This window comes from Calonectris borealis, chromosome W (genome assembly GCF_964195595.1).
Source record: "Calonectris borealis chromosome W, bCalBor7.hap1.2, whole genome shotgun sequence".
NCBI classification, from domain to species: Eukaryota; Metazoa; Chordata; class Aves; order Procellariiformes; family Procellariidae; genus Calonectris; species Calonectris borealis.
This window is the reverse complement of record NC_134351.1, coordinates 44694670-44718271: the sequence shown is the minus strand read 5'-3', so window position 1 is coordinate 44718271 and position 23602 is coordinate 44694670. Positions and strand designations below refer to the sequence as shown.

The 23602-nt window shown below is 42.3% G+C and overlaps 1 pseudogene; it reads right to left on the bottom strand.

Annotated features, from left to right (window-relative positions):
• Positions 1–1221: 1221 nt before the first annotated feature.
• LOC142075046 (interleukin-6 receptor subunit beta-like) overlaps positions 1222–23602 on the bottom strand; it is a 40370-nt pseudogene continuing 17989 nt past the window's right edge.

Genomic DNA, 23602 nt, shown 5'->3' with positions numbered 1-23602 from the left:
GCAGGGGGATTTGCAATTTCTTTGAGCTTTTTGCAAGTATGGCTATTCTATAACTCATACTGCCTAATATGCATTGAAATATTTGTGTGAATGTGACTCATCCTTCACTTTTAATGAGAGAATTTTAAAAGATGTCCATCTAAGGAGCCTCCAGTGCTTAGGGTACAGTTGATCAATTTCTTTCTCCACAAAATAATGTTTATTAACAGTTATGTATATGGAACATTTTATTAAATGCTCTATAAACTAGAGATTACAGTAATAAACTGGGTCTTCTAAAATAACTGCAAACCATTAATGCCTACAGAGTTCATGGGTGAGAACCTGTTGTAAGCTGGAAAACCAGTTCAGACTCCTTGCATCGTGGAGATACATGATGGAGTCACATAGAGAGCATACTAAGGAAGACCCTTTTTGCCCCTATATTCCAATGACACCTCCTCTATGCAAGCTTTGGGGGGATGACTAACTGAACTATCTATTCAGCTCTTGAAGTCTGTTCAACAGATATTGTCATTGCATACAGTATGAAATCATATCTGCAACTACATCTCATAACAGAACGTGAATGGATTTCTATGTATAGATACATGTAGGAAGAAATAGCCTTATTTTAATGCAATTAAAAACTCGAGTAATAATGATACTTATTATCATCTTCACTTACACAGCACTATTCATCTAAGATTAAGTGCTTTACATAGATGGATAAGCATCATTCTCCATTCCTAAATTCAAGGCCTCTCACACTTTTGTTTGGCCAGCTTTGACCAACTGGAGAGCTTCTTTGGAGTGGTAGACACTTTTGCTGGAATTTTTACTGAAGAGCTTATCAGACCTGAAAATCAGATCTTAAACTGGTCGCACTGATCAGAGAACTCTCCTGATGACTAGAACAACATTGTGTTTAGAGTAGAAGCCTTGAAATGGCTTCCTGAGTGCCCTGGGACTAAGCAACTAGCAAGACGTACCTTACTGGAAAGTTTTTCATGCAGTTCCCTGAAAGTTTTGCCTGTGTGAAGACAGTAGGAGTTTCCACAGAATGACTGTGGTGAAATAGCTAATCTAATTATATAATCAATCTATTTCACCAAGGAAGCTTATTGAAATGGAGAATAACTATTGTCACAAGCTCACTGTCATATATGGTCCTAATGGCTCCATTCAAGCATCAGAGGTTTTGGAACTTGATTTTATGGTATGGGAAATTATCAAGATGCTTCAGTTCAAATTGACTTGTCCCATCAAAGTTGGTCCAGATGGCAAAAAATATTACCTGGCTTTGTTTGAGGTAGTCTTGGGGAGCAAACAAACCCTGATGCTCAGTTTGTGCTGGCTTACTGCTTAGTTCAATTTCCAGATGAGGTTGAGCAGCTCTTTCAGGCAGCTTCACTGTCAGACTCATCAGGGTTTTCTGGCTGAACTCCATGCTGGTGTAGTCACTCAAGAGTGGTACTGTAATGGAAATTATTCCCTCTTTTTCAGTTGTAACTGCTTTTTTGGGGATTTCTTTGTGCCTTAGGCTTATGTCTATGTTATTGTTAGGTTCTTCTGACTGACAAGTGTCCTACTTGCTGTCTTCTCCACCATCTGTAAAGAGGTCTAGCTTCAAAGGAGCCTTTGATTCATACTCTATGACACAAAGGCTGGTGGTATCATTGTCTGGCAGGGCCTGAAGCAGTGACCTTGAAATGGGTTTCCAATTAGTCTGCAAGACAAAACAAGGAGAAAGAATAATTTCAGTATCATACTTTTGCAAAGTGCAATCGGCAATTTACTGAAATAAATGACAGAAGAATAAAGCTTGGAGACAGGCAGCCTGGTCCCACCTATATAATATGGCTAACATCCATTTTATCTCATCTTCAGTGGTTTTAGAAACATGAATGAAAATATTTATTTCCCTAATTCAGAGGACCATCTTCTCCTCTCCCTTAGTATTTAAGCAAAGTTTTTCTTGCTTTTATGTGTGCTCAGGACAAAATGTAGTGGTGATAAAATGTAGGCTTCACGATGTTCTGTTCCGAGTTCCCACAGCTTTCAAAAAGTTTAACCAATGTGTTACTATAAAAAGGCAGCAGCTTGAATTGAACAGCAGCCAAACTAGCTTTTGATATCAGCCTCTGCAAGCAGTTTGTTATTCACCTTAATGCCATGTTGTGATCTAAGTATACCTTGGGTTACAAGTTTTTGCAAATTCTGGATGATTAAATGGAGAACAGTTTGCAACACGAAGCATCCTTCTTTTCCACTTAGATTGTTCTGCTGGGTTTTCCTACTTTTTCCATAATGCCAGGTTGGTATGTTCTCTGATATAACTATTAGCTTCCCCCCCCCAGTTGCTCTAAATTTGTTTAAGCTGTTATAGTTCTTTTGCAAGAAATAAATAAGGATGTATTGTTTTTTATTTTCTTTTTTCCTACAATTTCTGTTCTGACTTGGAAAATTAGTATGCTGTTCTTTGAAATCTCAGCAATCCCATATAAAATATCTTTATTTTTCTAACTGGCACTCATAATGGGATGAGTAGTCACCTCTGCATGGTCAGCATTTGCCTTGTTTTGAATAAAGACCTATGTGATCTGTACTTCCATTATCATGTTTATTATGAACGGCAGCCTGAACTCTACACCTAACAAATCTAAAATAAGCTCTGTGTGAGCTTCTGTCTGAAAGAGGCACTAATGGGTGAAGAAGCAGCATCTTTGAAGAATCTTGTCTAAACATGAAGAACAGGACACTGACTGGGTGGCCATGTTAGTTACCACAGTTCATTTTCCTGATCTCTGTGTGCTGACTGAATTGAGAGTGTTCCCAGTTCCTCCTGCTGCTCTGTACAATGGGATGTATTATTGCCTTAGATTGCAATAAAGAATGTTCTGTCTGGATTTAAAGTACAAATTCTCTTGCCACCTATCTGGACTATATATATGTTTCTGTCAAGAGTTTCTACATTGCTCAACTAATCTGACAGGGTTCAGTCTTGAAACAACCTACAAATAGAATAAATATACAGAATATGGTAAAATTTACTACTTGCCTCAGCTTTACAGTGCTCATTTGGGGAATACCTTTCTCCACATTTCATGAACTGTTCATAACATCCAGATTACTTCTAGGCAATATATCTGATAACTGCTTTATTGTACTGTCTGCTCACATAGAGCTTTTTCTCCTTTCCCCAAAACCCTTATCTGATATCTGTTATTTCTATTTCTGCCACATTATCAATGTTATAGTATTTCTCTACCAGACTTGGCTAATACAAGCTTCATTTCCTTTTATAGCTGCTTTGCTTCTGCAGGAACAGTTAAATGCATTTTAAATAGGTATATTTTGCTTTTAAAGTATTTATGTCAAAGCGGCACTTTGGTTCATAAAACCTATTTGTCCTTTCTATAACATGCAGCCTCAATGTATTTCACCTGCACTTCTTCACAATGGCAAATTATTCTTTGAACCTATTAGATTATTTTGGCTGGTAGTTCTTACTCCTTTCTTGCTGAACTTCTATCCTGCAATTCAACTCCCTCCTCCACCTAACCTTATTATTACATTGAAACAGCTTCAGGTCTTGCACTTTCTTTAAGGCAGAAATTCCCTAAATGCTGAATATAATAGATTCCTTTTTTGCCTTTTAGAAGTCTCACTTTGAACAAATATTGAATCTGCAGATCTCCTACTTTCTAAATGCATGGTGGAGAAGAACTAAGAGAATTAAGTAGAGTTATTTTTACTGGAGTGGTCAGTGAGGGACATCTGAATCCCAGAACTGAGAACTGGAAGTTGCCTGGTGCTCAGGTGCTCATAAGCAGATCAAGTTCTTTAACTAAACAAAACAGTGAAACTGCAATCTTCTAATAGCATCACTTTTGAAACTCTGTCTTTGTACAGCTGTACATTTGTACATCTGATCCTCCTTTGTTCAGCATTATCTGGCTTTGGCAAAATGATTATCTGAGACTACCTCTGAGCTCACCACTTCTTTATCTACATTTAGGTGGAAGAAAGGAAGCAAGCGAGCAAGGAAGTCCTGATCTGGAATATGAAAGTTTGGATTTGCTCTGTCAAAGGAAGCAACGCTGATGTTCAGCTAACCTTTTGATTACCAGCAGCCTCTCAGAGTCTTCTGAAATTTCCTTGCTGATGATTTCATTCTGGTGTCCTAGATTTGGACAATGTCTGGCTGTAGATACCTTCCAGCTTCTGCCTGATCTTTGATTGTGCTCTTGCCTTTTTCTGTGTGAATACATAACTTTGAAGTCTCCAGTCCCTGCCTTCAGCTTAGCTTAACACTGGCATATACTTCCTGTCATCATCCTAATGCTTAGGAACAAGGAAATGACACACTTGTATCTCTACCTATCAGGATCCACAGAGAAACATGTATTTCACTTGGTCATTTATTTAGGATAATTTTTCTCTGTCATGCTTTTGTCCTAAATAGATAGAAGTCTGCTTTGTTAAAGCTCACAAGTTGCTTTGAGAAACTAGATCTACAAGTGCCAAATTAAGTTCAGGTCTGCCAGGAAAATCAAAGTGATTTACAAAGGAAAGCAGTACAAGTTCCTACTCCAAAAACATAATGGTTGGTGGTCTGAGACTTGGGAGATAAACTGAGGTGTCCTAGAGGAAGGATTTTTAGTATCAGGTGTCAGCAAAACTGGAGCAGAAGCACTTAAGGAGAGGAAAACGCAAGGAAGTCCACTATTAGGCAAAAGCAAATAACGTGGTCTCCAGCAGCCTCCTTCTAACAGCTAATTTCTGGGCACTTCTTCAGTCCTGAAATTCAGGTATCCTTACCAAAGCATACGGGAAAGCTGTGGGCAAGGTTTGAACATGCTACTGAACCTTGGTGCCTTTTGACTAGTAGATGCCTCCTCTGACAGCTACCAGCTGACAAGCCAGAGCCCCTGGATTGCTCTGGAAGCAGGTAGAGACTGAGAGGTGAGGAGTGGATTTCAGAAAACACCATATACATTACCTCCTTTGTGACGCTTTTGTGGAATTAGGCCACAAAATGTGTTACTTTGTATTTTGAGTAACTTGTACTTAATAATCAGTTCTAGTTGTTGAAAACTGACTAGATATAAAAACTGAACTTCTCCCTTTAGACTCCATCTCCCCCCATTCAACTTTGCTTTGTTCTTTTAACAACCATACCTTTAAATATGCTCTATAATGTTCTCAAAAAAAGTCTGAGAACCTTTATTAAATTTAAAAGTGTGTTCAGCCTCTGCCTAAACAACCACCCCCCATCCTATATTTCTAATATTACCCTAGCTTCCCAACTGTTGATATTAGACATTTACTAGAAGTGTGAGAAGTCTAATAACTAGCGTTACTGATTAATCAGTAGAAAAGATCTCCCTTGTATATTTTTCCCCACCATCAGAACAGTATTTGCCATATCCTGGATTGCACTGCTGTTTCTTGGATTTGGTACACTTGGCCAGTATGATATTTTCAACCTGTAAAGAAATATTCTAAGTTTAATGTCAGCTTAAATGACTGACATTTCCTCTGCATTTAAATTAACTGCCATTTATACATATATTTTATTGGCATTTTCATGACCATCAAAACAAGATGTTCTACAATGACTATTAAGCATAATGCCAATTAAAATCTGAAGACCAAGCTTGGTAGTCTACATTGAAATGCTGAGTTAGTGAAGTTTAGCATCTTTGTTTAAGGACAAAGGAGCTGCGACAGGAGCTGGTAATGTTGTCTCTTTCTGTATGTTTATCATTGCATATTCCTAATTCGCTATCATTTCCACAAAACCTCTGTCTTTCTTGAGGACTCTCAGACACGTACAAGGAAGTTTGTTTTAGTAAGTATTTGCTCCTGGGCTTCTACTTAGAAATTTACTTTCCATCAAACAAAGAGCAAGCTTTTGCTGATTTTAGCTTCTGTGCAATGAAACCAGTGGCCTGGAAGAAGCTCTCCCTGGAACCTGCAGACTAGAACAGGGCAGGCAATGCAGCTCCTGCTCTTTCCTGATAGTTTTGAGTTTGGCCCTTTCTGGGAGCTATTACAGTATCTCACTGTTTCACCTGACATGAACCCAAGCACACCTTTACTAAAAACTCACACCAGCTGCTTCTGCTGTAGAGGAAGTGGTTTGTAAGGTAGAGCTGAGTTTGCCAATTGAGCCATTCAAATTGGTTTCAGCTGGCTGCTTGTCGACAGACCTCTCATCAGAGCCCTTTCTTTCAAGCTCCTTCCTTGTACCCAGGGGCTCAGAAACAACAAAACTGGCAACAAGCTGCTATGCTCTCCAGCCTCCTTGGGCCACCCCCACCATGGGCATCACCTCAGGCATTGTCCTCCCTGGCCCTTCCCAAGAGGACAGGCCACGATGGCAGTATGTCCATTGCTCCCTGGGATGCTGGTGCTGGCTGCTGTCCCCCCAGGCTAGCAGGGGCTGGCTGTGATTTCCCTGCAGAGGGGCAGCAGTGGGGTGGGATGAGAATTTCAAAAGGAGTTTCTGCTGGGCTGACTGTGATCCTATTGGCATCAGTCACCCCTGACTGCTCATCACTAGCTTCTGCAGGAGCAGAGGGAGACCATCTCTTGGTATTTTTGAGCTGTCAGAGCAGCACCCTGTGACCTTTGGGCAATGACTCACCTCCATAGGAAAAAAAACTCAGCACAGCTGTGAGAGACTGTGGGAGGTTATGTAGTCCATCATCCTGCCTCAGTGTTGACTTCAGTGTTGTCTGGTCTTCAAGACAAATCTAGGTTTTATTAGCTGTAAAGTATTTTGCCTCTGTTTAGGTTGTGGTTTGAGGTGAAGCCTGAGGCTGTAGAGTTACTGGATCTCTTTGCTGATCCTATGAAGATGGCTGTCTGTCTGGTTGGTGAGTCCTTTTTTTACAAATTAAGCAGGCAATAAGGATGAGGGGATCCTTGGGACCCTTCATCTCAGTTCCAGGTGTTCAATGCTACTATGTATTTCATTGCTATTTTGTAGTGCTCTACTGGGCTTCTATGTGCTGTTTTTTTCTAGTTTTCCAAGAATTCTTTTCTAATGGGCCTGGACAATGAAGTGTGATCTTATCTTTAGCAAAATAAAGTTCTTTCCGGGCAAAACTTCTGTGTAGGTCTCAGAAGTTCTTGTCAGAAAGGCTGGATCAGATATTAAAATAAAATCTGAAAAGGAAAGTGCACAGCAGACTTCATGTGGAGTGCAGTCTGTTTCCCAATAGCAAAGGCAGGAGTTTAGCCTGATGTGTAAGGTAAAGCGAGTTATGTTATGCGGTATGGCTTTCAAGTCATGGGTTGTACCGTCTGTCTGTTCTGTCCTTTAACAGCTGCGCTTTCAGCTTCTGAGGCTGGTGCTTTGTAAAAGGAGAAAAAAGGAGGGTAGCATTCTAGGACATCAAAATAGTAATATGAATGGTTGTATGCAGCTAGGTTTATCAGAAAATAAATATTAGAACCAATTACTATGCAAGCCATTTTTCTTTTAGTGGTAGTGTATGCCACTAATATCATACCTCAGATTAATTTGAGGGGGATGTACTTTATTACTGCAGAGAATAATTTCTCCTAAAATAAGAGGACCTCATCCATATCTTGCAGGCACCCTTGTTATTCTCTCTTCTCCCTACTCATCCATCCATTACTCCTTCTCATTATGTGCTTATGTGCATAATTTATACAGTTAACATCCAAATGTGCTTGAAGGAAACTGCTTAGATGGCAATATCAACTTGTGTATGCTGATGGAATTTATTTTTGTATTTCAGTAGAAGAGATGTGATTATCAGTTGGGAATGAAAGAGCAAAATAATCAAATGCACTCTTTTTCCATATATATAAACTATTTTCCACTGTGAGAAATGGTTGTTGCAATGGGAGGCAGTCAGATAACTGTATCAAAAGCAAAAGATTATAGATTTTTGACAAAGTATTTTAATCAGTTTATAGTGGTTTGTAATTGCTCTCACTGTGTAAATGAGTGGAGTGGCTTTTGTGTTGTGTGCTTTTTGAGCTGAGTTGCCTTTAATGACAAAAAAGGTCCGGTGCTATGAAACTCGAGGTTAAGTAAAACAGAAATACTACTAACAGCTTCAGTCAATATTCCCTTCTTACCTTTTAAGCACCAGAGAACAAGTGACAGGTGCAAAAACCAGAATGAACATCATGCTGAAGCAAAGGCCAGTCACAAAACCTTCAAATTCTCCTTTATCTGATGGGAAACAGAGAGATTGAATCAGACTTACAGTATCAAGTATAGAGAGGCTACATTGCCTCCGTGAGAGAAATATTTCAAACAGAACTCAAGTCAAACTTTATACATGTTTTGGGATTCCTGTAAGTGACATCTAGTTCAAACAAGACTGGGGATTTTGGGGGTAGGGTCTGAGGCTTTCAGGTTTGTATTTTTGAGATATCTAGATATATGTTGCTGAGTTTTTAAATCCACCATCCAAAGACAAACAGTTTATAATAAAAGAAGTATTCCTACTCCCCATGCTATTATGTGAGCTCTAGCTTGTTTAATGATACTGTCTTAGCCTATTTTATTTATTTTTTTTTTTAGAAAGCTTCAATTGAGTGTAGCCGTGGTCAAACCAAAAAAGGATCTACTGCAGTGTTAGATTTAGTCTAACTGATAACGTGTTAAAAAAAATGAGAGTCCATGTTTAGCCAACCCTATATGAATACAATATATGGGACTTCATAAATGTAACTGTATTGATCTTAGCCAATCCAGCCATCTTTGAAACAAGCAAACTCTTGCCAGTGAACTATAGGACCTGTTACATAAAATGTACTTAAATTATTAGAAAACAAAAGATACTGTGATTAGCTGTCACCCACAATAGGAGCAATTGAAAGAGAGACTTTTTTAATAGTTAATGGCTCAAGGGGCTAACTGGAAAACAGTTCTGCATGATTGCTTGGGATTTTGCCAAGAACGAAGACTACTGAACTTAACTAGTCACAGACAGAATATTTAAACTGATGAAATCTGTTAGGAATTGGCAATAAAGATATGTGAATATAGCTAGCATAAAAAGGTCAGAAAATGTTTCAGAGATGAGGAAGCCTAGCTGAGTCTTCCCTGCACGTTAGGTAATGAAATATAGGCAGAGTTGTTCTGTGATACATAGTTTATCTGTAACAAAGGAATGATTTTGTGTGTTTGCTATCAGTAATAAATTGAATAATAAATCTTGTGTATGAGCACTTTGTTACCCCTTGAAAAGCAGGAAAGGGTAGAGAATAATGCCATACATAGTGCATAAAGTAAAGATTCATGCTGGGTGACACAGATGCATGGAGCTTCCACGGTACCATATTTTGGAGTGTTGAAAGGTTGTGAAAGAGTCGGAGGTCCTTCACCAGCATTAGTGAATCCTGAAATCTGCACATGGTATATGGTCTTTTCCTTCAGTCCAGTAAGATGGTAACTTGTGGTAGAAGAATTGAGAGTAACAGCCAAAACAAGAGAGGTTGGGGAACGAGATTATTAGATGAACTCTGATGGCTGAGTCTGTATCAGTGCAAAATTTCTGTGCCCTAATTCACACCTGGAGGAAGCTGCACTGTGCAGATTTTTTTTTGATGGGTACAAGATTTCTCCAAAATATTTATGTACATTTTGAATCTAGAGGTAAAAAGCATGAGCTTCTAACACATCAAGGATGTTTAGGTGGTAAGTGCAGTAGGCTGTGTATAATGTATGACAGGGAAATATACCTAACGTCCTGAACAGTAAATACCCTCGGCTGTAACAGTTGAAATAAGGACTGGTTTTCACAGCAGTAGTAGAACGAATGTCCATGTTAAGTTCTGTGTTTGTCATTACAGTAATTGGTAGTTATTTGCCTTGATTAATATCAGCGCTATTACTTAGCGTTCAGTACAGAAAAAGGGATGTGTATTCTGCTTCATCTACTTTTAGGGCTTTCAGTTCAACCTTTCTTTTTTGATGGTGCAGTGAGTTTTCCCCTGGCCAGAATAACATAACCATCAATGCTGTAGAATGCCTTTAACATGGCAGAAATTACTTTTCAAGTTTGCCACTGAGAATTTAAGACTTTCATAGAAGTGGAAATGGTGCTGTAGCCTATAGGCTTCTCTTCCCCAAATTCTCCAATAAAATTATTTTTCCTGCCTGGAAAATATGGCAGTTGGGTGTTGTGTCACTGTTGTATTGACTGATGGGGGGAGAGAGGGAGAGGGGAGTTCAGTCCTGGACACTCCCCTTCTGGTCTCCTCTCGTGCTCTCTGATAGGTACGTGGGGTGGATTAGAGCCCCCTGAAGACAGTGCCAAACCTCCTGCTAACGCTGCATACTTGAAGCTTTTGTTACTTTTTACGGTCCTGTAAAGGCATATACCAACATGAATTATAGAACTCGTTATTCTCCTTTGTCGGGTTTTAGGTGCTATTTGTCTTCCATAACATGTCTTTAATTTTATTTGAAAGTCAGTATGCGCGAAGTTAATGCATTGTTATTTATGGCAAGAAGACTTTCCACTGCAGACCAGAAGGAAAATGTTTATCAAAAGAGATATGGGGATTTTGTTTTTTGTAAACTTAAGTGGTTTGAGCTGATAACTATTCATTTATTTCAATGTGTAGAAGTTTAATCCCTTGCAGTTAAACATAAAAGCTATCAATTTAAGAAAATGTTTCTAAAAATGAAATTAATAAGTGTCTCTAAAAATGGGTAAGAAATACAAACTGTATTCCCTGCTAACTTAGTTCAAAAAAGAAATATATAATTTCTTAAGTCCTACAGTAATGCTCAGTCAAGCTTGGCTGAGTTGCAATGAAATATAAAAGTATCGTGACTGAAATCTTAATGCCTCAGAAATACTGAGAGCATACATCTTCCTTTCAATGTTACTAGAGAATTCTGCAGTAGCCTTAGAACTGTAAGCTTTAAGGAATTTTTTTCTTATCAATCTTTAATTTGAGATGATATCTAGAAAATTCTAGGTATTCATTAGGACCATCTAGAGCATTAAAACTCTAACCAGGAGCTGACCTTTGAGAGCACTCAATTCCCATGGAAATCTAAGTAATTCAGTAGTGTGCTGTGAAAGCACTTAATGGTCTGAAGGTTTTCTGTCATGGCTCTGAGCAAGTGACTTACTCAGAGACTTTTTCCTCGATGAATCTATGTAGCTGATCCTGTATCCCTGGAGAAAGCCCAGTCTTCAGCAGCTATTTTGGTCCACTTCACAAGTGCAGAATGCTTTGTGATATTCAGAATTGTCACGTTAGCGGGACCTGTCCTAGGAACTTAAAATTCAGATAATAATTTAAGTTCTGCATCAATACTTATGTGATAGACGTACAAGACTGAAACCTAGCTGCTTCCTAGAGAGCTCCTTGCCTGATTCTAGTTGTCATAAATATAGCATAAAGGGTGGAAGAGAAAGGAGAAATCCCATAGAGTAAAACAAACTCATCTTAAGCAATATCAAAGTAGGTAGAAATTGTGACTGACTAATTACGAACACTTTTACTCCAATAGTCACAGCCGTACTCATTTCAACTCGCAATACAAGACACTACTGAACTGGAAATGGAAAATCTGAATTTGGCCACAGTTAAATTTGAGCTATAGGGACTAGTAACTCCAGGACCCTTTTCCTGTTATTTTGGTAATGTTATGTGTAATAATATTTCTGTGGACCTGTCAATAAGGAACAACATTCAGGTCATTCACTGCCAGTACATAACTGCTAGGACCAAAGGTAACGCTAACTGGAGAATGCTGTTAAGTCACCTGTAAAAGAAACTTTGTGTAGGATTTCTTTTATTGCTGCAGATGGGAAATGAGAAGAAATATAAGGGATGAGGTTATATAAAGGGTAGGAATATCTCCTTCAACTGAGTAAAAGTGGGTCACTCCAAAAGTCTTTTCATGTCTTGTGAAACTTTCACACTGACACACATCAGATGCATGTACTATTATTTTGTAAAACTTATATGGCTGAAAATTGTCTGGAAAACAAATAAACATACATCAGGGTTTACTGAAAAGTTATAAGTGAGAAATAAGGGGAGGAGGGACAACAACTTTATAGCTTTTCTGTATAGTTCTTTCTTACTTTCTGAGCCTCAAAGCATAGTATAAGTGCTTTACACTGAGTGCAAAATTTGTGCATCCTTACTCATTGTCTCTAGACCCTTTATACAAACTATTTGAAAAGCAGAATAAGACATAACACTGGTTTGATTTTAAAAGATGCCAGACTTGCTTATAGTCTGCATCTGGAAGATTTGAGCTGCTGAAGGAGAAGTAGGGAACTAAAATAGCTGTAGATATCTTAGTTCAAGGACAGATATTTCCCCCTCAGCTAGCATATTTAAAAACAAGCAAAACAACTAGATGTAATGTGGCAGTGCAGATGTTGCAGGAGGGCCAAGGAAAACAGTGCATTCATTTATATAAACCTGAAGTTAAATGTTCTCTACTGTACATAAAAGCCAGTCCTGAATGGCTTTTGCAAGAGTCTCCTATGTGATCTTAATCATGATTTTTTTATGACTGTCCCGTAAACTGCTCCCTGGCTGTAGCTCTTTGTGCCTAGCTTGGTAAGCAGAATACTGGAGTTGAGAACTTATGCTTTGACAAGGACAGCCATTGCGATAAAAAAGTAATCTAAGGGAGACTGTAACAGAGCAGTTTATATTTAAAGTTAAGTTTACCTAGGGACAAGGGAAACTATTTGGGTTTTTTAGCCAGTAATGTATAGGTCTGTCTGGAATGAGGGGAAGGAGAGACTTCATACAGCAACAGCAGCTTAGCTGCATTTCTTGCCCAACTGTGACCAGAAGAACCCTACTGAAAACTCTTCTTATCTGCTTTGGTGCTTCTAAAAATTAGATGTTGTCTCAGTGCTGGACAAAGATACAAGTTGCACTTATCTGACTCTTCAATTTGCTCTTAAAACCAGGATGAAAATCCTTCCCTCCTCAACAAAAAATAACCAGTAAATGAAATGGTGCTTCCATCAGTAGATGTGGTTGTTGCTGTTACCTAGTGTAAAATTTCCAGTAGCCATAGTTACTATTTTCATGTGCATATCTTCTTTACCAGTGCCTCAGTCAATCACAAAACATTTTGGACTGTATTCTGGAGTCCAGTTGACAAATGCATTAGTTCCCTGATGTTTAACATGGATTTGACCAGGCAAGTCTGTGAACAAATATACCATTAGGGATCAATAAACAGGAAAGCAGTCTTTTCCTCTCTTGCTTGCTTTCTCTCTTTTGCTCTTTTTCTAAGATTATTCATTAAGTAGTTATCATTGCAGATGACCAGTATATAGTAAGGTTTACACAAGTATGTCAATAAAGTAAATTTAGCATCTAGTACTTTGCAATGGTCTCTGGGAGCTCCAGTGTTAATTGCTGTTCATGACCTTTAATTTCTTATAATCGGAAAAGGGGAAATGGCTGTTCCAAGCTTCAGGAAGAGGAGGAAGCTTGACATAGCAGTTCACAGCAGGCTATTTAGCAATTAACTGCTATACATAGAGCAACTGTGAGACAGTGCTTACCTGGGGGAGCAGGAGAAGGGGCTAATTATGGATTATAGCTATATAATTTAATATTTCATATGCTTTACATTTTCTGCAAGAATTTTAAACATTTTGACTTTTTTTAAGACAGATTATCAAACTAGGAAAGACATTCTAACTGAAACTAAGGAGGGAGAAGAACAATCTGTCGTTTTGAGATAAGAAATGGATCTTGTGGCAGACAGACAAAATTCTCTATTTCATCTCCTCTCTGAAAACCAATATAATAAAGTGGAATTAAAGAAAATGGCTATGCTAGCCAAGGAAGAATTGTGCATGCTGAGAAAGAATTTATCTTGGGAAGGCACTTAATGCAAGTATCTTCCCAGTAATTCATCATAGATACAGAGAACCTGCATAGAAGTAAAACCAAATCTAAAACAGGTGTCTGGAGAGAGCCATGAAGAACTGAGAGGTTCAGTAAACAAGCAGCTGTCAGCCAAAAGATGGCTTGAGGTGATATATATATATTTCATCAGAAGAGAGCTAAAGCAGTTAAAGGAGCAAAACCAAATTGTTAAGTCTTTGCAGGGCAAAGGAGAACAGAATGAGGGGAGTGTGTTAGAAAATACTGGAAAACCAATTAGTTGCAGTTGTCTTGAGATCAACAAGGGTACTTGCACACTTGTTTACTTGTGCATGCTATAGCTTAATTTTAAAAAAATCTTACCTTGGAAGAGAGAGTTTTTTCTAATATTGCAATAACTATCTCAAGATTATAACAAATGAAACTATTTTATATTATAAAAAAATTGTTGTTAAATAGTTTTATTGTTTAAATGAAAAACCTGTGTATTTAGGCTTCGCAAAAGCTTACATCTTCATTGGAATATGATGTGTACATCCTATCTATTCCTCCTCCCATGTGCCAGTAGGGGTAATACTGAAATAAAGGACAGTAGCAGGTCTCTTAATAGTTACTAAGCTCAAAAACCTTAGATTTGCACATAATTCTGAGAACTTTGTTTAAACTGCTGGCATCTACTTACTTTTGAGTACATTCCGTAAGCCTTTTCGATAGGTAAATCTAGCACATAGTTATTTCTCTAGCTTGAGAAAACAAGAAGTGCTACAAGGAATGTTAAATTGCTTAGTCTGTTAGTTAATTTCTATCAAAATCCTTTCTTAAGAAACAATACTGACTCTCACTGTGCAAAAATATAAGCCTAATGAATATTCAAGAGAATGCTTATCCCTATCCCAAAGACTGTCAAAAGGCAGCCTAGAGATTGCTCATAAAACTTCTCCACCCCTCAAATGAATGAATGATAAAGTACCTGTTGCAGAGAAATCTGGGACAATGTAGATAGTTTGTGGAGATTCTCCTGCTTCGTTATAGGCAGAAATATTAACTCTATAATAAGCCATGGAGAGATTTAGAACTCTTCTGTCCTTTAGAATGATGCGATTTGGTGAATCCCTGCAACTGTTGGGTATTCTTTCAACATTAACGTAATATCCAAGGATGTTCTCCCTTTGTGTTACCTAGTAAGAGGAAAAATATTATTATTCTATACATGTTATTATGTCCTGTGCAGAAAATAAAGAGGAATTAAATTATATAAACAATATGTCACCTTTAATGATGAGGATAAAATCATACTTTTGACTAGGTTATTAGGAATCAATGACGCAAAGCATTTCCTTAAAATTAAGAGCATGCTTAGATTGAGAGGATTTAAGCACAGGATTAAGTGTTTTGCTTAATTGGGATCTTAGTTATGTGTATCCAATTAGTAATAATAGCAGTGAAGCAGCCGTAACATTCTCTACGTTTCACTGGAACATACCCCTCATAATTAGGAACTTGAAAATTAATGAGAGGTGTTTAATTGCAATATATGCCTCTGGGAATTTTCATCTACTAGGCTCTGTTAGGCATCTGATCTCTTTGAGGAAAAATGCTAGTAATTAGTAAAGAGGAAAGACCCACCACATCAGGAGAGATGCTGGAGCTGAGTAAGGCAGCCCGATCTGCCCCCCGTATAACAACCAGCGCAACTAAGAAAAGGTGACGGGTGATAGTAGTAGGCGACTCTCTTCTGAGAGGTACTGAGGCACCCATTTGCCGACCGGACGCACTCTCTAGAGAGGTGTGCTGCTTACTGGGCGCTCGTATCAGGGATGTCACTGAGAGGCTACCAAGCCTCGTACAGTCCACTGAGTATTATCCGCTGCTGTTGTTTCACGTGGACACCAGTGATACAGCCAGGAGCAGTCTGAGGAGCATCAAGAAGGATTACAGAGCCCTGGGAGCGATGATAAGGGACTCTGGAGTGCAGGTGGTTTTTTCATCAATCCTGCCAGTCAAAGGGAAGGGGTTTGAAAGGGCCAGTTGAATCTGGAGAGTCAACAAATGGTTACGGGACTGGTGCCACAGCCAGGGGTTCAGCTACCTAGACCATGGGACTCGCTTTGAGAAACCTGGTCTACTAGGGGCTGATGGGGTCCATCTGTCAGAGAAGGGGAAGAGCATCTTCGAGCATAGACTTACCAAGCTGGTGAAGAGGGCTTTAAACTAAAGTTGCCGGGGGAGGGGAACCTCAATCCATCCCACTCCTACCAGTTTGATGCCAGGGCCAGCAATAGATGCCCAGAGCCTGGAGAAGGATCACAGGTCAGCAGGAGAGCGCCTGAAGAGCGTCACAAAGGAACCCCAGCCAGTAAGACAGCTTCATCAGGGGCCCAACTTAAATGCCTCTATGCAAACGCACATAGCATGGGGAATAAACAAGAGGAGTTAGAGACGAGCGCACGCCTGCAGGGCTACGATCTTATTGGCATCATGGAGACGTGGTGGGATGGCTCCTATGATTGGAGTGTTGGGATGGAGGGATACAGGCTCTTTAGGAAGGACAGGCAGGGGAGATGAGGAGGGGGTGTTGCCCTCTATGTCAATGACCAGCTGGAGTGCATGGAGCTCTGCCTGGGGATGGATGAGGAGCCGACCGAGAGCTTATGGGTCAGGATTAAAGGGAGGGCAGGGACAGGTGACATGACGGTGGGGGTCTGCCACAGGCCACCCGACCAGGAAGACCGAGCGGATGAGGCCCTCTATAGACAGATAGGAGCAGCCTCACATTCACAAGCCCTGGTCCTCATGGGGGACTTCAACCACCCCGATATCTGTTGGAGGGACAACACGGCAGGGCATAAGCAATCCGGGAGGTTCCTGGAGTGCATCGATGATAACTTCCTTCTCCAAGTGGTAGAGGAGCCAACGAGGAGAGGTGCTATGCTGGACCTTGTTCTCACCAACAAGGAGGGGCTGGTGGAGAATGTGAAGCTCAAGGGCAGCCTTGGCTGCAGTGACCATGAAATGGTGGATCCTTAGGGCACCGAGGAGGGCGCGCAGCAAGCTCACTACCCTGGACTTCAGGAGAGCAGACTTTGGCCTCTTCAGGGATCTGCTTGGTAGAGTGCCATGGGACAAAGCCCTGGAGGGAAGAGGGCCCCAAGAAAGCTGGTTAATATTCAAGGATCACCTCCTCCAAGCTCCGTAGCGATGCATCCCAACAAAGAGGAAGTCAGGCAAAAACACCAGGAGGCCTGCATGGATGAACAAGGAGCTCCTGGACACACTCAAACACAAAAAGGAAGCCTACAGAGGGTGGAAGCAAGGACAGGTAGCCTGGGAGGAATACAGAGAAATTGTCCGAGCAGCCAGGGATCAGGTTAGGAAAGCTAAAGCCCTGATAGAATTAAATCTGGCCAGGGATGTCAAGGGCAACAAGAAAAGCTTCTACAGGTAGGTCGGGGATAAAAGGAAGACTAGGGAAAATGTGGGCCCTTGTCCTGGTTTCGGCTGGGATAGGGTTAAATTTCTTCCTAGTGCTGTGTTTTGGACTTAGTATGAGGAGAATGTTGATAACACACTGATGTTTTCAGTTGTTGCTAAGTGCCCTCCTAGTCCAAGGACAGCTCCCAGGCCTACTGACTGAGCTAGGTACACAAGGTGGGAGGGAACATAATCAGGACAGCCAGCCCAGCTGGCTAATGGGGTATTCCATACCATGTGACGTCATGCTCAGTATATGAAGGGTAGGCGTGTTCCAGGAAGTACCGATTGCTACTTGGTTATCGGTCAGCGCGGGTGGTGAGCAATTGCATTGTGCATCACTCATTTTGTATATTTTATCATTATCATTATTATTTACCCTTTTTTTTCCCTGTTCTATTAAACTGTCTTTATCTCAACCCACGAGTTTTTCTCACTCTTACCCTTCCGATTCTCTCCCCGTCCGCTGGGGGTGGGGGGAGTGAGCAAGCGGCTGCGTGGTATTTGGCTGCCTGCCAGGTTAAACCACGACAGTCCTTTTAGGCGCCCAACGTGGGGCACGAAGGGTTGAGATAACGACACATCTGACCAAAACGGGTTAAAACAAATTTGTTATAAGCATTCATGATATCAGTTTAGTACTCGATGTTCACAATGTTGATTTATTTGCTCTCAGAGTTTTTGGATCTGTTTTTGGAGTTGTGGTATATAGCACCTTACTGGCTGTCTATACTGCTGATTATCAGTTTTTATGTGGGGTTGGTCATCTCTGGGAAATGGATTAAGGTCATTGCTTTGCTATACTGTGTGACCTGGCTTTATGTTATGATAAAATTATTGGTCACGAGCCTGTACTCAGCACTGCCATCATTCCTGTTCTTCGGGAGCTATCTTTTGGAAACTATTAATAATTACACTTCTTACGTCTTCACCTCAGAGGATGAATTTAGTGGGGAGACAGGATGGGACACTTTCTCCCACTTGTTCACCTTCCCTTCCATATCTTCAGAAACTCCTTTTTCTTCTATCCTCTTCATGAAGACGTCCACAATATTCCCTGAGAATTTTGAATATCCTTGGGATGTTCAAATGAGCATGTTCATATTGCTATGTCTCCTGAATGTGGTTCAGGCCTTGTTTAGGGTTAAACAGCTATTCAGGAATACTGTCCAGAGATCAACCCCGGCAACAGACACGGTGACTACTCAAACGCCCACGACAGGCACTGTAGCTACTTCAACCCGCACGACAACCACCGTGGCTACTTCAACCCGCACAACAACCACTATGGCTACTCAGACCCCGGCAACAGTCACTACAGTTACTCCAACCCCCGCAACAGGCACTGCAGCTACTCAAACTCCGCCAACAGTCACTGCAGTTACTCCAACCAGTGCGACAAGCACTGCAGCCACTCAAACCCCGGCAACAGTCACTACAAATACTCGAACCCCAGCGACAGGCACTGCAGCTACCCAAACCCTCGCGACGGGTACTACAGCTGAACCAGAGGACCAACCGTCGCTGGTATCCGTCGCCCCTGTACAGAAGAAGAAATCTTTGAAGCGGAAGTCAGGTCGTGTAGAAAAGGATGATGGAAAAGCAGGGCCATCACAAGGAGGGGAGGAGGAAGAGGAAGAACTCATAAACGAGACGGAAACCACCCGATCCTTATCCCTGAATGAGTAGCGAGATATGCGGAAAGATTTCGGCCGTCGTCCAGGCGAGCATATTGTTACCTGGCTGCTCCGATGCTGGGATAATGGGGCCAGTAGCCTGGAATTAGAGGGGAAGGAGGCCAAACAGCTGGGATCCCTTGCTAGGGAAGCGGGTATTGACAAAGCAATTGGAAAAGGGACACAGGTCCTCAGCCTCTGGAGGCGACTGCTGTCAGGCGTAAAGGAAAGGTATCCCTTCAAGGAAGATGTTATATATCGCCTAGGCAAATGGACCACTATGGAGAGAGGTATCCAGTACCTGAGAGAACAAGGCGTGCTGGAGGTGGTTTATAGTGACCTGGACGACGCCCGAACACCCAAAGATCCAGATGACATCCAGTGCACGCGACCCATGTGGCGGAAGTTGGTACGGAGCGCACCAGCATCGTATGCCAGTTCGTTGGCAGTACTGTGCTGGAAAGAGGAAGAAGCACCAACGGTGGATGAGGTGGTTAGCAGACTTCGGGATTTTGAAGAAACTATCTCCTCCTCCCTTGTCTCAGCTGTGGAGAAACTATCCCGGGAGATCCAGCAACTCGAAGAGGGTATGTCCTATTCTCCACCTGTACGGACCAGTATCTCAGCCATTAGGAGTCAGCATTCTTCTGATCAAGAGAGAGGATATCGAAAGTACACACCACGGGGCACCCTGTGGTTTTACCTGTGTGACCACGGAGAGGACATGAGGCAGTGGGATGGAAAACCTACCTTGACCCTAGAGGCACGTGTACGTGAGTTGCAAGGAAAAACAATCACACAAGGGGGTTCTCCCAGGAAAAATGCTGCTCCAGTTTTCAGGAAAAACCTGTCTCATGACGGTCCAGTTTCCAGTGAACAGTTCCCCAGACAGAGTAGAAGGGCTGATCTTACTTTGGATTGTAATTGCAATGAAGAAATTCTTGACTCACGTTTGCAAGAAGTGAGAAGCGGATACTATGACCAGAACTAGAGGGGCCCTGCCTCCAGCCAGGTGGAGGAAAGGGACAACCGGGTTTACTGGACTGTGTGGATTCGATGGCCTGGCACATCAGACCCACAGGAGTATAAAGCTCTCATAGACACCGGTGCACAGTGTACCCTGATGCCATCAAGCTATAAAGGGGCAGAACCCATCTGTATTTCTGGAGTGACAGGGGGATCCCAAGAGTTAACTGTATTGGAGGCCGAAGTGAGCCTGACCGGGAATGAGTGGCAGAAGCACCCCCTTGTGACTGGCCCAGAGGCTCCGTGCATCCTTGGCATAGACTACCTCAGGAGAGGGTATTTCAAAGACCCAAAAGGGTACCGGTGGGCTTTTGGTATAGCTGCCCCGGAGACGGAGGAAATTAAACAGCTGTCCACCTTACCCGGTCTCTCGGAGGACCCTTCTGTTGTGGGGTTGCTGAGGGTCGAGGAACAACAGGTATCAATTGCTACCACAACAGTGCACCAGAGGCAATATCGCACCAACCGAGACACTCTGATCCCCATCCATGAGCTGATTCGTCGACTGGAGAGCCAAGGAGTGATCAGCAACACTCGCTCACCCTTTAACAGTCCCATACGGCCAGTGCGAAAGTCCAATGGAGAGTGGAGACTAACAGTAGACTACCGTGGCCTGAACGAAGTCACGCTGCCACTGAGTGCTGCCGTGCCGGATATGCTAGAACTCCAATACGAACTGGAGTCAAAGGCAGCCAAGTGGTACGCCACAATTGACATTGCTAATGCCTTCTTCTCCATCCCTTTGGCAGCAGAGTGCAGGCCACAGTTTGCTTTCACTTGGAGGGGCGTCCAGTACACCTGGAACCGACTGCCCCAGGGGTGGAAACACAGCCCTACCATTTGCCATGGACTGATCCACACCGCACTGGAAGAGGGTGAGGCTCCAGAACACCTGCAATACATTGATGACATCATTGTGTGGGGCAACACAGCAGAAGAAGTTTTTGAGAAAGGGGAGAGAATAATTCAAATCCTTCTGAAGGCCGGTTTTGCCATAAAACAAAGTAAGGTCAAGGGACCTGCACAGGAGATCCAGTTTTTAGGAATAAAATGGCAAGATGGACATCGTCAGATCCCAACAGATGTGATCAACGAAATAACAGCCATGTCTCCACCAACTAGCAAAAAGGAAACGCAAGCTTTCTTAGGTGTTGTGGGTTTTTGGAGAATGCATATTCCAAATTCCAGTCAGATCGTAAGCCCTCTCTATCACGTGACCAGGAAGAAGAACGACTTCAAATGGGGCCCTGAGCAACAAAAAGCCTTTGAACAAATTAAACAGGAGATAGTTCAGGCAGTAGCCCTTGGGCCAGTCCAGGCAGGACAAGATGTGAAGAATGTGCTCTAAACCGCAGCCGGGGAGAATGGCCCTACCTGGAGCCTCTGGCAGAAAGCACCAGGGGAGACTCGAGGTCGACCCTTAGGGTTCTGGAGTCGGGGATACAAAGGATCCGAGGCCCACTACACTCCAAGTGAGAAGGAGATATTGGCAGCATATGAAGGAGTTCGAGCTGCTTAGGAAGTGGTTGGTACTGAAGCACAGCTCCTCCTGGCACCCCGACTGCCGGTGCTGGGCTGCATGTTCAAAGGGAGGGTCCCCTCTACACATCATGCAACTGATGCTATGTGGAGTAAGTGGGTCGCGCTGATCACACAACGGGCCCGAATAGGAAACCCCAGTCGCCCAGGAATCTTGGAAGTGATCATGAACTGGCCAGAAGGCAAAGATTTTGGAATATCCCCAGAGGAGGAGGTGACACGTGCTGAAGAGGCCCCACTGTATAACAAACTATCAGAAAACAAGAAGCAATATGCCCTGTTGGCTGATGGGTCCTGTCGCCTTGTGGGAAAACATCGGAGGTGGAAAGCTGCGGTATGGAGTCCTATACGCCAAGTTGCAGAAACTGCTGAAGGAGAAGGTGAATCGAGCCAGTTTGCAGAGGTGAAAGCCATCCAGCTGGCCTTGGACATTGCTGAATGAGAAAAATGGCCAGTACTTTATCTCTATACTGACTCATGGATGGTGGCAAATGCCCTGTGGGGGTGCTTGCAGCAGTGGAAGCAGAACAACTGGCAGCGCAGAGGTAAACCCATCTGGGCTGCCGCATTGTGGCAAGATATTGCTGCCCGGGTAGAGAACCTGACTGTAAAAGTACGTCATGTAGATGCTCACGTGCCCAAGTGTCGGGCCACTGAGGAACATCAAAATAACCAGCAGGTGGACCAGGCTGCTAAGATTGAAGTGGCTCAGGTGGATCTGGACTGGCAACATAAGGGTGAATTATTTATAGCTCTGTGGGCCCATGACGCGTCAGGCCATCAAGGAAGAGATGCAACATATAGATGGGCTCGTGATCGAGGGGTGGACTTAACCATGGACGCTATTGCACAGGTTATCCACGAATGTGAAACGTGTGCTGCAATCAAACAAGCCAAGCGAGTAAAGCCTCTTTGGTATGGAGGACGATGGTTGAAATATAAATATGGAGAGGCCTGGCAGATTGATTATATTACACTCCCACAAACCCAACACGGTAATCGCTATGTGCTCACCATGGTGGAAGCAACCACCGGATGGCTGGAAACATATCCTGTGCCCCATGCCACTGCCCGGAACACCATCCTGGGCCTTGAAAAGCATGTCCTGTGGCGACATGGCACCCCAGAAAGAATTGAGTCAGACAACGGGACTCATTTCCGAAACACTCTCATAGACATCTGGGCCAAAGAGCATGGCATTGAGTGGGTATATCACATCCCCTACCACGCACCAGCCTCCGGTAAAATCGAACGATACAATGGACTGCTAAAGACTACGCTGAGAACAATGGGTGGTGGGACATTCAAGCATTGGGACACACATTTAGCAAAGGCCACCTGGTTAGTCAATACCAGGGGATCTGCCAATTGAGCTGGCTCTGCCCAATCAAGACTCTTACGTACTGTAGAGCGGGATAAAGTCCCTGTCGTGCATATCAGAAATATGCTGGGGAAGTCAGTCTGGGTTACTCCTGCCTCTGGCAAGGGAAAACCCATCCGTGGGATTGCTTTTGCTCAAGGACCTGTGTGCACTTGGTGGGTGATGCGAAAGGATGGGGAGGTCCGGTGTGTACCTCAAGGGGATTTGATTTTGGGTGAAAATAGCCAATGAACTGATTTTTATGATGTCATTTGTTATATGATATTGTATATCATTATTTCTATGATATAGCAGTGGTATAGCAGTGAAAGTCACCCAGATTAGTGAAGAATGAACTAACTCCGATGAAACCGAGCAAAGTGCAACGATGATAGAACTGGACGAGCGCAGCAGTACCGAAATGAGAACTGGCTTCAGGATGCAACAGCCCAACACCACACACCACCTCCCCTGCCCTGAAAGACTGTTATAACAGATGGAGCCCAAAGTCATGGACTAAATGAACTCAATGGACATTTTAGAGGGATAGTCCATAGACCAAGGGAATGATATCTGTGCGTGCATATATATGTATGTGTGTATATATAAAGAAAGATAGTGGTGGTTAATTGAAATGTATTAAAAAAAATGTGAGACCTAA